Source organism: Nanorana parkeri, unplaced genomic scaffold (genome assembly GCF_000935625.1).
Source record: "Nanorana parkeri isolate BGI_ZX_2015 unplaced genomic scaffold, ASM93562v1 scaffold471, whole genome shotgun sequence".
Taxonomy (NCBI): Eukaryota; Metazoa; Chordata; class Amphibia; order Anura; family Dicroglossidae; genus Nanorana; species Nanorana parkeri.
In genome coordinates this window covers 508,544-523,174 of record NW_017306739.1, presented here as the reverse complement: position 1 = coordinate 523,174, position 14,631 = coordinate 508,544, and positions in this window count along the sequence as shown.

Genomic DNA, 14,631 nt, shown 5'->3' with positions numbered 1-14,631 from the left:
GTTTTATTGATTGCATGTAATAATCTAATTTTTTTGAGGTTGTGGATTTGGGGTTCTTGGGGTTTTCATGAGCTGTAAGCCATAATCATCACAATTATGACAAATCACGGCTTGAATTATCTTGCTTTGCATGTAATGAGTCTATCTCATATATTAGTTTCACCTTTTAAGTTGCATTAGTGAAATAAATTAACTTTGCACGATATTCTAATTATTCGAGTTTCACCTGTACATGATTGGGGTTAATATGCCAGTACCCAGAATTCATACAGAGAGGCCTATACAGGAATGATCGCAGGGCTGTGGAGTAGGATAATTACTCTCCGCTAGCACTGCCCTAGGAGCAGAGTGTGACCTTGAGAACAAAACATGATTCAATTGGTTGATAAGAAAAATTGTTGAACATGATTAGGGTACAGAAAACAATCATAATTCAGTTAGAGATCCGCATGATTCCCCATCTATCTTTGTGGGTTAACATAATCATTAACAAAATTAGTTCATCCAGTGTCCACAATTTATAAGTATAAGCCTATGAGCAATGCTTGAAGGGTTAGAGAGTGGAGCAGATCTGTTCTCCACTGGCACCACCCCGCAAAGTATAGGTCTAGAAGAGACGAACGGGGGGGGCATGACAAAATCACCGAGGTATATAGGTCATACTCTTCACATATAATGGGGAAGGGGGGTATCACTCCTATCTATTTAAGATCAATCAGCATACCTCGGATAGATGTGTCCCGCTCACTAAGTTCGTCTCCAGAAAAGGGTAGAACGCCGTCCCGTCTAACTCCCAAAAAAGACTTGTCTGACATTTTCACAGAAGAATTAACTCCTATTATCTATACCCACACAATCAAATGGTGAATCGTATTATTCTCAACAAAACCATGACCGTATGCACTATGTTTAGATCATGTACCAAAAGCATATGAACTATGAGGAATTTCTTATGATTATTGTTATTATCATTTCATGAACTGTTATAGTGGCCATACTTTGCTTGCGGGGTGGTGCCAGAAGAGAGCAGATCTGCTCCACTCTCTAACCCTTCAAGCATTGCTCATAGGCTTATACTTATAAATTGTGGACACTGGATGAACTAATTTTGTTAATGATTATGTTAACCCACAAAGATGGATGGGGAATCATGCGGATCTCTAACTGAATTATGATTGTTTTCTGTACCCTAATCATGTTCAACAATTTTTCTTATCAACCAATTGAATCATGTTTTGTTCTCAAGGTCACACTCTGCTCCTAGGGCAGTGCTAGCGGAGAGTAATTATCCTACTCCACAGCCCTGCGAGCATTCCTGTATAGGCCTCTCTGTATGAATTCTGGGTACTGGCATATTAACCCCAATCATGTATGTCCAAAAGACCACATGGTGAATCATGTTTGTTCTGTAAATGGAAAGGTATTGTGTATGTGGAAAGAGCTTTTAGGGACTATCTACCTAATTAAATGTTTTTACTACTGGCATTAAGCCCCCTTTTTTAACATTTATACCAACTAATAAATATATATTTTATATATCTTTTTGTCTGGAGTTGTCATCTTTGGTGCTTTCAAAACCCCACTTTTCTTTCTTTAAAATAATTTTTTTGCATACTATTACCAGGGGTGTGGCACCTAGTATCCAGATCCAGGTCAAAATGTATTTATCCAAATACTTACTTCTACCGCTGCATATGTCATTCACCGCTTGAAGACCAGGTGTTTAGACCCCCTTCCTGTCCAGGCCATTTTTCAGTATTCAGCGCTGCGGTACTTTGACTGACATTTATTCCGTCATGCAACGCTGTACTGAAATTAATTTTATACCATTTTTGGGGGACAGATAGAGCTTTCTTTTGGTTGTATTTAATCACCAGTGGGGGCTTTATTTTTTACTATATTCAGGAGAAATTACTGAAGATTTTGAAATAATTTTTTTTAACATTATGTTATAAAACAACTAATATTACCCACTTTTTTGGTAAAATATAAAAGACGGGGTCACGTCGGGTAAATAGACACCAAACATGTCAAGCTTGCGAAATCGCAAAAAACTTGCATACCCAAAATTGGCCATGGGCGACGCTTTAAAAGCTTTTACCGCTCATCAGTTTAGTGTTATCAGTGATTGAGAGCCCTAAAATTATTGCTCTCACTGCGACGTTCGCGGTGATATGTAACATGTGCGGCGTAATGGGCGCAATTGTCGTTTTCGCAGGTATGCGCACCTGACGCATGTTTACATGCGTGTATGTAGGGGTGGGGACTTTTTAAAAAATTTGGGGGTTTTTTAATTCTTTTTTATGTGTAAATTGATTAAAAAATTTGGGGAAACTTAAATTTGTTTTCCTATTTTTTTTTTCCACTTAACTTTATTGCTTTTACAGAGGGGGCTAAGAAACCCCTATATGTGATAGCAAAAGAAGTGACAGGTCCTCTTTATGGAGACATCAGGGGTCTCCAAGACCCCTAATGTCACCTAGGACCCTCCTGAAGAAGCAGATATCTGCTTCATCAGCTTCTCTCCAGCATCTGAAGCTGGAGAGTGACACGAGAATGCGGAAGTGATGTAATATGCACCACTTCGGCATTCTGACAGCGGAGAGGGGACCGGAGGGAGGTCGTGAACCGACCTCCCTCTGATCCCCTGTCAGAGAGCCACTATGCTGGTCCCGGGCTCGCACAGCGGAGCTCTATAGCCAGCGGATTGCTTGTATGTTAACAGGCATCGCTGCCGGCTTTTAAATTATGTCTTTCCCGCTCACATGCGCCACGCGCACGAGTGGGCGCGACTAACAGGATGTGTATACACGCCCAGTTACATCCAAGAAGCTCCCGGCCGGCCTTGTATACACAACGGCCGGCAGGTAGTTAAATGGCAAGAGAGAAAGTCTCTTCATAAACAGACACTCCTGGGAGTGTCAATTCCCTGTGTTGCCTGTGTTGTCTGCTGTGCTGAGTGGTTCCTCCTGCTGTCATTACAGGACACAGCAAGAGAGGTAAAAGCTACCTTCTTCTTTGCAAATACAGCTTTTATTTGCAATTTCTTTTTAGTGAAAGAGTCATTTTAATTGAATGCCAACACCATATCACAAGATGTAACATTACAAAGTGTCCTGTGCTATCTAACACTACACTATTCTTTTACAACACAAGAGTTTCCAACACATTCGGTGTCAGCAGAGCTCAGTACACAACAAAAACAAACAATCAGCCTCCTGGTTAGTTATGATGATTTGGATCTGTTAGATGTGCAGACTATTCCAGGACAGTCTGTATGCAGTCTCTCTCTCGAACACAATACCACTCATGCCAGAAAATGTATACCCAAAATGGGGGAAAGGATGTGGCCAGTGCTTAACCTGCTGCATACTGCTACACAGCCCAACCAATACCACCATCCTATCTCACAAAACACCCCAGTTCATGGGGCAGTAAAGCCCTATCCAAGACATTGCCCGGGACCCAGAGGGGCTGTTTGTCACATATCCACCCCCTGCGTTTGAACCTGTGGGTTCCAATACCAGCTACCAAATAGTTGAAAAATCTTGGAGAGCCAGAAACCAGCAGGTGACTCTCAGCTTTTGTTCTTTGGCTTGGGCCATTCATTGTAGAGCATGGTCCATGATATAGTATAAAAGCAATTTCCCCAGTAGATAGTATCATAAAGCCTGCAGTGCTTACTTAGTAGTCAGCCAGTTGGACTCTATAATGCATAGTTCCTTTCAGCTGGTGTCAGCTTTCAATTGTCCCCTTTTTGAAGGCTTGTATGCAAGTTATTAGCCATAAAAAGGGTATGAGGATTCGGGTACTGCTCTGGGGGACATGTATTAATGAAAAAAAATACACTTTTAAAAAAATACTGTTTTAAAAGGAGCAGTGATATTAACATCACTTAACATCCCCCCAAAAATCATACCAGATCCTTAAAGGGGTTCTAAACCCTCCGGGTTTTTTTACTTATATCTACTGTGGGAGCATACAATATCTGGAGCAGCTGCGCATGGCAACCAATCAGCTTCTCTCTTCAGTTTGTTCAGTTAAGATTTGAAAATTAGAGAGGGAAGCCGATTGGCTGCAGTTCAAAACTGCTCCAGTTTTGATACATTCTTCCCAATGTGTTTGCAAATACCTGGCTTAAAAAAAAAAAAAACGGCTTTTTTTGGTATTTTCTAAGGCATAGATGATTTTCAGAAAGACGTAGTACACTTCTGCCTATAAATATATCATGAATCAGTTCTAAATAGCCAATTGCTCAAAAATAGTTTTATGTATCTGTGTTGTGGCATCAAAATACAAAAAAGACAGAAGACGCAATCTTATACTGAAGCCACATTCCTGACATTGGATCATTCCATTGGCAGCTCCCTCCCCCTTCTTTCCTCTTTCCACACTTCACACAGTAAGAAACTCCTCAGGCTCTGGGTAAATATTGATGTCAGTTGCAACATTGCAAAAAGTATATAGGAAATCCAAGTCCGAGGCAACAGCTTACACTGTATTAACATACCCAAACCCGCCCACTGGTTTTAAGTTAAAGGGCTAAGTCCATCCTGAGGAAAGGGAAACCAGAATACACTTGAAAATTGAGACACAAGCTAGTTATTGATCAGCTAGAATAAACTTGATCTTTATGGGCAGACTGCGGTCTGAGGATATGTAATTAATGAAACCATAAGGGCTCATAGTCCACCAGCACAGCACTGAACACAGGTCCCTTTCTCACAGTCCGATCAGGTGGGGATCCATTCACAGATCCCCTGCTGATCAGTACAGATGTCACCCTTGTGATACCTGTGCCCATCCACAGACAGATCCATGTTGGCCTATGGGGAATTGGATGTACACAAACGTGTGTGCGTTTACATCAGTTTACCCATGATCCAGCACGGTCAGGTCCTGCAAAACAGAACTCTGATCGGTTTCTTTTTGTGGACTTGGCTGGACCCGGATCTAAGCAGACGCCCATTCGTTTAGATCCGCCTGTCCAAGGCCTCAAGCACATGGGCATAAATAATGCCACATTTAGAGGAATTTTTTTTATGCCTCTGATCACAGCTCTATTTTAGCCAATGTGTCTGTGCGCATTGTGGTGGTTAGATCCATATTTTACAGCTTTTAGGGCATAAACATAAAATGGCCCACATGTGTGTTCAGAGAGAAGCTTACTGGAATAATGTATGTGACTTTATGTAGGCACATGAATTCATTCAAGTGACTAAAATAAATATTAGTTTTCACACATACACCTATAAATACACATAAACGCACGTAGTTGCATACCAACAATTGTATTTTTTACGCTGGATTTTTCTGCCAGAAAGATGGAACGTAGATGGCACCATTTTAATACACCTGCATGCATGAGCCCTAAACCGTCTGTCACGCTTACCAGCAAATTAAATAGACTGTCACAATATTTAAAAAAAAAAAAAAAAAACACACACACAATAGTAAACTACATTCACGCTAGGTTCACACTTGTGCATCATGCGCTTTTTTAAATGTGTTTTTTGTTTTGGCAAATGACAAGCAATATTTCCAGTGACATGCTGCAATTTTGATGATACTTTTTCAATAATCGATTATAATCGATTATGTCGATTAGTTGTTGCAGCCCTAAAAAAAAGTGGAAGTGAAGAGACTTGGTTCATCTGGTAATGGCAAACAGAAGAGAGGCTCTGACCAGGCAGATAAAGATTTCAACATCCACCATTCTATGGCCTTGTCTCTCTGTCTCCTCTGCAGCCTGTGTAGTAGTAATTGCAGGGAGGAGCCCAGTTTTTATGGAAAAAATGCATCAAAAACGTAATTAAAAACAAAATGTACATGCGTTTTTTACAATTCCAGTAAAGTCTCTGGAGCCAAAGTTGCAAAGAAGGACATGCAGCATTTAAAAAACATGGATGAAAGAAAATTGCATAGATGTGAAAGGACACCATAGAAAAAGAAAGGATTCCTCTTGATGTGGGATGTTATACAGCGCACACACAAAAAATTAAATAAAAATCGCACAGATATGAATGGGGACTGAGTAGTACTGATACATAGAAGGAGTAGCTCGTCTGTTGCAGCAGATCTTTGCTCTTTTGCAGATCTTCAGCATGAAAACTTCTGACAAGTCTGCAGTGACACACAGATGACGTAGCAGCCAGAGGGTGAAAGCACAGCATTAAAATATGCGTAAAGGTGCCCATACACTTCTCGTACGAGAATCAGGCGAAATCCCGCGATCGTAAGAGAATCGAGCAGTGTGAACGAAGACGTGCGACCGTTTCTACTGTCTTTTGTCGAACCAACATGCTTGAAAACCCGCCGAGAAATCGTACGATTGTCGGCGGGTTTCTAGCCTGCTCGTCCGATAGCTGCGGAACGGTCCGGTGTGCGCACGAGCACACTGCCCGTTTTGCATTGCGGTCATCGGAAGCCCGCCCCTCAGCGGGGTGGGCTTTCGATGATCGCAAGTACGATCTGCCCGTCCAAGGTGGGCAGATCGTACGAGTTTTCAATAAGCATACGACCATCGCAAGACAAAAGTCTTGCGATGGTCGTAAGGTGTATGGGCACCTTAAGTGTCAGAGGCTAAAAACCCTAACAGCAGCTGTAACCCTGCAAATGAGCTGGTACTGTACCTACAACTGTACTTTATATTTATGGGTTTTTTACAATTGTTTTTGTAACAGGGTCTCTTAGATTTAAAATAGTATTACATTCAAAATCTTTATTTTTTTTTTTTCAATAATGAATCCAGATCAAACAAAAATACATCGCCCAGCAAAGCATTTCTTTACATTTTTGCCCAAGCGCTTACAGTCATCTTGTTTGCAGTTGGCTACAACTCTTTCAGCTCAGCTTCCCTGAACTTCCTGCCCAGTACAAGATCACAAGGGACAGAGCAGTCTCCAGCAGATGTCCATCTACCAGCTTGGAGAAGGGGAAGGAAAGAGGAAGGAATGAGAGGATGGGAAGAGGAAGGAGAGGGAAACAGGGGTGAGGGAAGTGGTTTCCCCTGCTGTGCCTGTTTGTGGAGACACACACCGCTTACGATCAAACACAAGGGTGACTCCATAGAACCCTGGAAAGGAGCCACCCTAAGGATATCAGGGCCAGTGCTCATGGGACCAATTGATTCTGTAGGAAATAGCGTTTACAAAAACGCTAACATTTTTTATTCTGCACGGATGCCGCTCGTTTGCAGCTTTTAAATAGCCGCGAACTTGCGGAATCTGCCATATTATTGCGCTTGTACTATTTTGGGGGCCGCATGGTTTCGTACGGGGCGGTCCCCGCAATAGTCTGAACAGTGCACATTGAAGTGCATTGTTTTCTCTGTTTAGAGAGGTTCCATATCCGTACAGCCAAATCCAAGAAGACAGCCGCTCCAGTGTGAATGGAGCCTCAGGCTGCAATACTCCTCTTTTCTGGTGCTGTTCAGCTCAGTAATTAGGTTGCGCCGCAAGATGTCCTCAATAGTGACCTGAGTTAGGTTCACTTGGACGTTCCCAGTCAGAAGAAGGGCTCAGTAATAAGTTTAGTCAGAAATCCAGCCTGGCGAAAGCCAGGGCCGCCTGTGTCCTAGCAACCAATGACGCTGTGCAACCCACACTGGGTCATCCGTTTTTAGGAGGCCAGCAGCTAGACCGCATTTCGTCATTGGTTGCTAGGACACAGGCAGAAGTTCAGCAGTCAGATGAACTGGTCACAAGTCCCATGAGGCATTGTAAGACTCTGACAGTCACAGGTATAATTCGCAGAGACAGAAGCATGCTGGGATTTGTAGTTTTACCACAGCTGGAGTTAGCTGGAGTTTCAAGGTTGCCTCCTATCACAGAGTATAAAGTTTATGTCTGAAATTCAACAATTGTGTATATTGTTGTGGTCCAGTTGCACACTGGGAGGTATGAGCCACATGATTTTTCCAACTCCTGAAGCAGTACAATATTTTGGCAAGCTGTGCATATCCTTCTTGCTTTTTTTATATTTCCAATGCCCCAGGGAATTTTGTGGTGTAGTATTATTGACCAGCATGCTGGTAAATTTACAAGAACAATTATTTCTGTCTAGTCACCCCCTTCCCCATGACAATGTACAACAATGTTGAAACTATTTTACTGTACTTCCTCAAGTCAGTATTTCATTCAATTTCTCTAAAGTATAGCAGCTAACATGGTAATGACAATGTTAACTAAAGCTAAACTCTGGGCACAAAAACTAATTAAATATACAGTATACCTTAATTGTTCCAAAGCATATACACCGATGAGCCATAACTATGACCACCTGTCTAATATTTAGTAGGTCCCCCTTTTGCTGCCAAAACAGCCTGACCCATCGAGGCATTGACTCCACTAGACCTCTGAAGGTATACTGTGGTATTTGTCAGCAAGCCGTCAGTAGCTGATCCTTTATGTCCTGGAAGTTCCAAGGTGGGGTCTCCATGGATTGGACTTGTTTTTTCAGCACATCCCACATATTTGATTGAGGCTGGGTTCACACCTAGGCGGAACCATTTTTGAATGTTAACAGCATGCGGTTATTTGCGTACATGAAGACGCACGTTTTGATTGGCAGCTAATAAACCATTGTGGGCAATGGAAGAAAGCGTGTATAAACACGCAAAAATGCTCACGAAAATGTACAGCATGCTTCTGTTGCACATTTTTGGCCATTTCCAATGAAGTTTATGGGGCGCTTTTAACTGCCCAAAGAAGCTGCTGTACCTTTTTGAGCATTTGGCGTTTTTCTGCTCAGGCGTAAACCAGGGCCATTGAAAATCATGGGATTTTTTGTGTTGGGCAGTTAAAAGCGCTTTTCGAACTGCACAAAAACTCCTAGGGTGTGAACCAGGCATGAGAGTTTTTGGATTGAGAATTTGAAGTCAACAACTTGAACTTGTTGTTGTGTTCCTCAAACTATCCTTGAACCATTTTTGCAGTGTAACTTTTTCAGCAATTTGAGCTACAGGCCAATCTTCACTCCCCACGTACATCAGTGAGCTTTGTCCACCATAACTCTGGGATAATGTATCCTGCTGAAAGAGGCCACTGCCCTCAGGGAATACTGTTTCCATGAAGGGGTGTATTTGGTCAGCAACAATGTTTAGATTGGTGGTATGTGTCACGGTAACAGCCACATGAATGGCAGGACCCAAGGTTTCCCAGAAGAACAGTGCCCAAAGCATAACACTGCCTCTGCCAGTATGCCTTCTTTCCGTTGTGCATCCTGGTGCCATCTCTTCCACAGGTAAGCGACACACACGTACTCGGCCATCCACATGTAAAAGAAAAACGTTCAATTGCTCCGTGGTCCAGTTTTGAGTCAGGTAAGCGATGCACATGCCCCTGGCCATCCACATGATGAAAAAGAAAAGTGATTAATCAGACCAGGCCATGTTCTTCCATTACTCTGTGGTCTAGTTCTCATGCTCATTGTAGGCACTTGTGATGGTGGACATAGGTCAACATTGGCACACTGACCGGTCTGCGGCTATGCATTCCCATATGCAACAAACTGCGATAGACTGTGTGTCCAAACACCTTTCTATCGGAACCAGCATTAACTTTTTCAGCAATTTGAGCTACAGGCCAATCTTCACTCCCCACGTACATCAGTGAGCTTTGTCCACCATAACTCTGTTGCCAATTCACCGGTTTTCCTTCCTTGGACCACTTTTAATATGTCCTGACCACTGCAGACTGGGAAGATGCCACAAGAGCTGCAGTTTTGGAGTTGCTCTGACCCAGTTGTTTAGCCATCACAATTTGGCTAAAAATGTTCTGCTTGCTTATTTTTTCTGCTTCCAACACATCAACTTCAGTGACAAAATGTTTGCTTGAGGCCTAATCTATCCCACCCACTTCCAGGTGCCATTGTAACAAGATAATCAATGTTATTCACTTCACCTCCCAGTGGTCATAATGTCATGGCTGATCGATGTAAATCTACTTTGTGTGCCCCAAATGCCTTTTGCTACCCCAGTTATTACCTTGTAGAAATAGCAGTGATGTCATCACTTTGCTATACACTAGGTCCACCCATTACAGGCAATCTGCAAAAAAACTACAGGAGGGGGTGGAAGACAAGACCAGTCACCCTGCACAAAGAGGAAGAGCAGCAATCAATGGTCTTTATTACAGGAAGTTCCTGCACAGAGGCAAAGTTTCACACTGGATTACTGCACAAATCTGGATGAAATACACAAAGCTCACCAACATTCAAGTAAGAATATACGTCTCTTATATTTAAACAATATTTAACGTTTACTAAACAGTTAAAAGGATAATTCCCCTCACTTTGTAGAGATTCCTTCCCTTTTTTTGTTATGTCTCCAGGGCAGGAAACAAAGGGAAATCTCCCCAACAATAACAAACAAACAAACTGATGGGATTTAACTCTTTGCTACCTTTTCATATATTACAACTTCTCAATCCACTGCTTCAGTTTTAGACAACAATAAACCAATTATAAGAACATATTCTGTAGGCAGCACATTCACCCAGTGTGTGATCAAGGATAAATAGGGGCTGCTGCAGGTAGAAAACAATTCTGCTGATCTGTATAGAAAAAAAAGTCTCAGCCATGTCTGCATTAATAAGGACTTCTCATCTCCTATGTTTGATCACCGGAGAGGAGACTTGACAGGCCTGCACATATCTGACAATTTATCAAGGGCTCATTCACACAGATGCAAATACAGACCTAGGGGCATTCAGTGTAAAATATGCCTCTATTTGTGGTGCTCTGGAGGCATAGGATTGTATGGACACAATACACTGTATACCGGGGGTGGGCAACTCCTGCCCTCCAACTACAAGACCCATGAGGCATTGCAAGGCTGACAGTTACAGGCATGCCTCCCAGCTCATCACTACTACTGACCACCGAGGACCTCCCTCTCTTTGGATGGATTTCCTCTCACTTCCTGATGTGGCTACCACACAGGAAGTGAAGGGAAATCTTCCCAGAAGCACACAGATGGCAAAAAAAAAAAAGCTGAGAAGGGGTTATAAGTAGGGATGCACCAATACCGGTTTTTCAGTATTGAGTACCAATACTCTGTTTTCTGTACTCGACGATACCGATGCTTCCGTTGGCATGGAGCCAGCGTCCCCAACAATCCGATTGCCCAGGAAGCTGGCTCCATGTTGTCTGGCCAGCTTGATTGTGCTTGGCTGGAAAACCGGCTTCCAAGCCAATCAGCATCAAGCCATCTTCCCGGCCAATCAGGAAACAGAGCGGTTAGTACTGACCCACCTCCGAGCTTCACGATTGGCAGGCTCGATGCTGTTTGGTTGGGAAGCCGGTTTCCCAGCCAATTAGCATGGAGCCAGCTTTCTGGCCAATCAGGAAGCTGGGAGGCGGGTCATTACACTCCACCCAGCTTCCTGATTGCATGGGAAGCTGGCTCCATGTTCCATTACGGCGCTGCCTGTCAGAGGAAATGTTCCTCTACCGGGAGTTCCGGTATCGAAGCATTTGAGCAAGTACTCGCCCTAATACTCGATATTGGCACCGATACTAGTATCGGTATATCCCTTGTTATAAGTAGTGATTAACCGAGTTCAAAACTACGACTGCCACCCACCCATTCAGTTGCAGAGAGGTGCCACGGATAGGGCTGGGAGGGAGGAGCAGCGGTCACAGATTTCAGTGTGATCACACCAAACCCAGGCTCATCTCTAGTGATAACCACTAAATGTGACACATGTTGCAATGTGATTGTACAATCACCTTTAGATCTACCAACAACTATATAGTACAAGGGCCTGCCGGATTAGATTCAAATGGATAGATTAGGTAGGTCCTCATATTACATCGTTTTGGTAACACTAAAGTTGATTGTACAGAAATTGTACTTACTCTATCCAGAGCTACAATAGAAGTTTTGGCTTCAGTTCTACTTTAAACCGCTATCTACATACATTACAAGACAGAATTGCACAGACGATCCTAGTAATCACACTGCTCTGCTGTATCTAGCATGGATTTGATGAGTAAGTTGTATATCACCAAGCCTGTGACTTCAGCCCTGTGATGATCTCTGTGACTTGTTTAGATCGTGTTCGGGGCTGCACACTGATTACTTGGAATGACCTGGCAGCTGTGATAATCACATGTGACTAGCCACAGAGAGTGAACAGATCGTCATAGGAGACTCCTATGCAATGTCATCGTACAACGCCTGGTCTCCCCACTGCAGTGATTTACCTGCACCATCCAGATCCTCCTCCATTCCGAGCACTCCAGTGACACCCCTCCAATTCCACACAGAGCAGCAGCAATGCTGTGTCTCGTCTTCTCCGCCCTCACAAAGGGAGGCAGGTGGTGAGTTCTATCAGTCCAGGAAGCAATTCGCTAGTCCTGCACTGTCCCACTCCCTGTAGAAGCCTCCTCCTTGCCTTGCCTTGCCTACCTCCCCCCTTCCTCTTGTCAGTGCACACTTCACAGCAGTGCAGCTCCACCTCTCACACTGGCTATGGATCTTTTATTCCAAGTCATCACTACAAATTCACTGACATCTCCCCTCAAATCGTCTTATGTCCTTTTCTCAGCCCTCCTCTGTGTGTGTGTGTGTGTGTGACATCAGCTGGGTCCTCCCTTCTCTTACTATACTGCTTCCAAAAGCCAAGGAGCCCACACTGGGGGGTCATTCACTGAGGGCTTGTTCACACGACGTCCGGATTGTGTCCGGACCAGAACCGTGCACTCCTGCACCCAAAATGCATCCCAATGTATCCCTATGTGTTTTATGGGCTACAGTTCTCACGTGCGCAGTCCGTTCCGGTCAGAGAAAATACTCATTTTGTCTGGTCCAGAAATGCACAAACACGTCTAAAACGTGCCGAAAACGCACCGCACTGCAGCTAACATACTGACAGCCCCCACTCCCAAAAAAATATTTTATTTTTTTAACTGACACACGGTAAAAACAGATAAAAAATGTGTCAAAAACGCCCTGCACGCATAGCACCGCGTCTGCCTGGCTTCCTGATTGTTTAGGAAACCGGCTTCACACTGTCTAGCAACACTATGGGGCAGTCTGGCTTGCTGATCAATCAGGAAGCTGGGGGGCAGGTCATTTCACTAGGCAGTGTCGCTTGGCAGCGTGAAGCCGGCTTTACGCCAATCAGAAAGCAGGGAGGCGGGTCACGACCAAACAGAGCCAATGGGCCCACATATCTAACTGATCAAGAGAAGGGCTCTAAAGAACCCAGAGAGCAGTTTGAAGAATTTTATGAGCAAAACTGGCATCAGATGAAGCCTGAATGTCCACCTGGTAAAATGTAACTAACATGCGAACAGAAGACCATGGTGGAAGCAAATCTAGGAAACAGTTACTGTACCTCATGCTGTATAACTGAAGATCTAACAGATTTGACTGAATGTGACTTTACAGGGAAGCGTGGAACCTTAACCTAAACCCGTGGTTCTTAACTGGTGGGTCGTGACCCAAAAGTGGGTCGCGACCCCATGTTCAGTGGAGCAAAACAAATAGCAAACGCACTCAACAATTCGTCACCAGCTATACAGCAACAGTAGAAAGTTATCGTGGCACACTCACAAGCCAGCATGTAAAAAAACCTGTCTCTCCCCGAGTTTTTACACTCTATATTCCCCACAATGTCGCCAGAATGTTGGCGAGGGGATGGACAAGTAGGGTCCCTGTTTCATATATACTGGTCCTGTCCGAGGTTGCAAGCTTTCTGGAAGATGGTCCAAACCACATTGGAACGCTTGCTACAGTCAAAGCTCCCTTTGCAACCTATTCACTATCTCCTGGGCCTTCCGTTCCCCCACCTCCGTAAGCATGACCGTAAACTGGCCTCCCATATTATGACAGAGGCACGATGCCTCATAGCTCTCTAGTGGAAGCGCCAGACTCCGCCGACTGAGGTGGAGATGTATCAGCGTGTCAAGAAGGTGCAGGAGATGGAACACCTGACGGCAAGGTTGAATAACAATTTGCATAACTATAAGAAAGTGTGGTCAGCCTGGACTTCTATGGAGGACCAATTGCTGGTACCAGTGTAAAGGTGACACTGGGGGTCTTTTGGACCCCCAGCATCACCTTAAAGAGTACCTGTCTCCACCATCTGCTATCACATGGGGGGGTTTGTAAGACCCCCCATGTGATAGCAGTCAAAGTAAAGTTTAAAAAAAATAAAAAAAGTTTTTAAAATTAAAATAAAATAAATCTAATAATATTTAAAAAAAAATGTTTTAAGTCCCCCTCCCCCGTGAGCATGCGTGTTGCCACATAAACACGCGTCGGGTGCGCCTACGTATGAAAACGACGAACGCGCTACACATGTTGGGTATCGCCGCGCATGCCGGAGTGAGAGCAATAATTCTAGGGACAGTATTTTGGGGTATCTCTAAATCGATGACCTGTGGGGGCTTTTAAAGAGTCTTCTATGGATTTTTTGGGGTACTGCAGTTTTTCGCCGTTTCACGGACGCACGCAATTTGTAACCTGGGCATGTTGGGTATCGTTTTACTCGTTGTAACCTCATCTTTTATATTTCATTTAAAAAATGGGTATTTTGTTGTGTTTTGGGGCTTTTAATAACATTTTTCACTAAATGTTGGGGTTTAATAAGGAGTTGCGCTAATATTGCGCAACATAAAAAT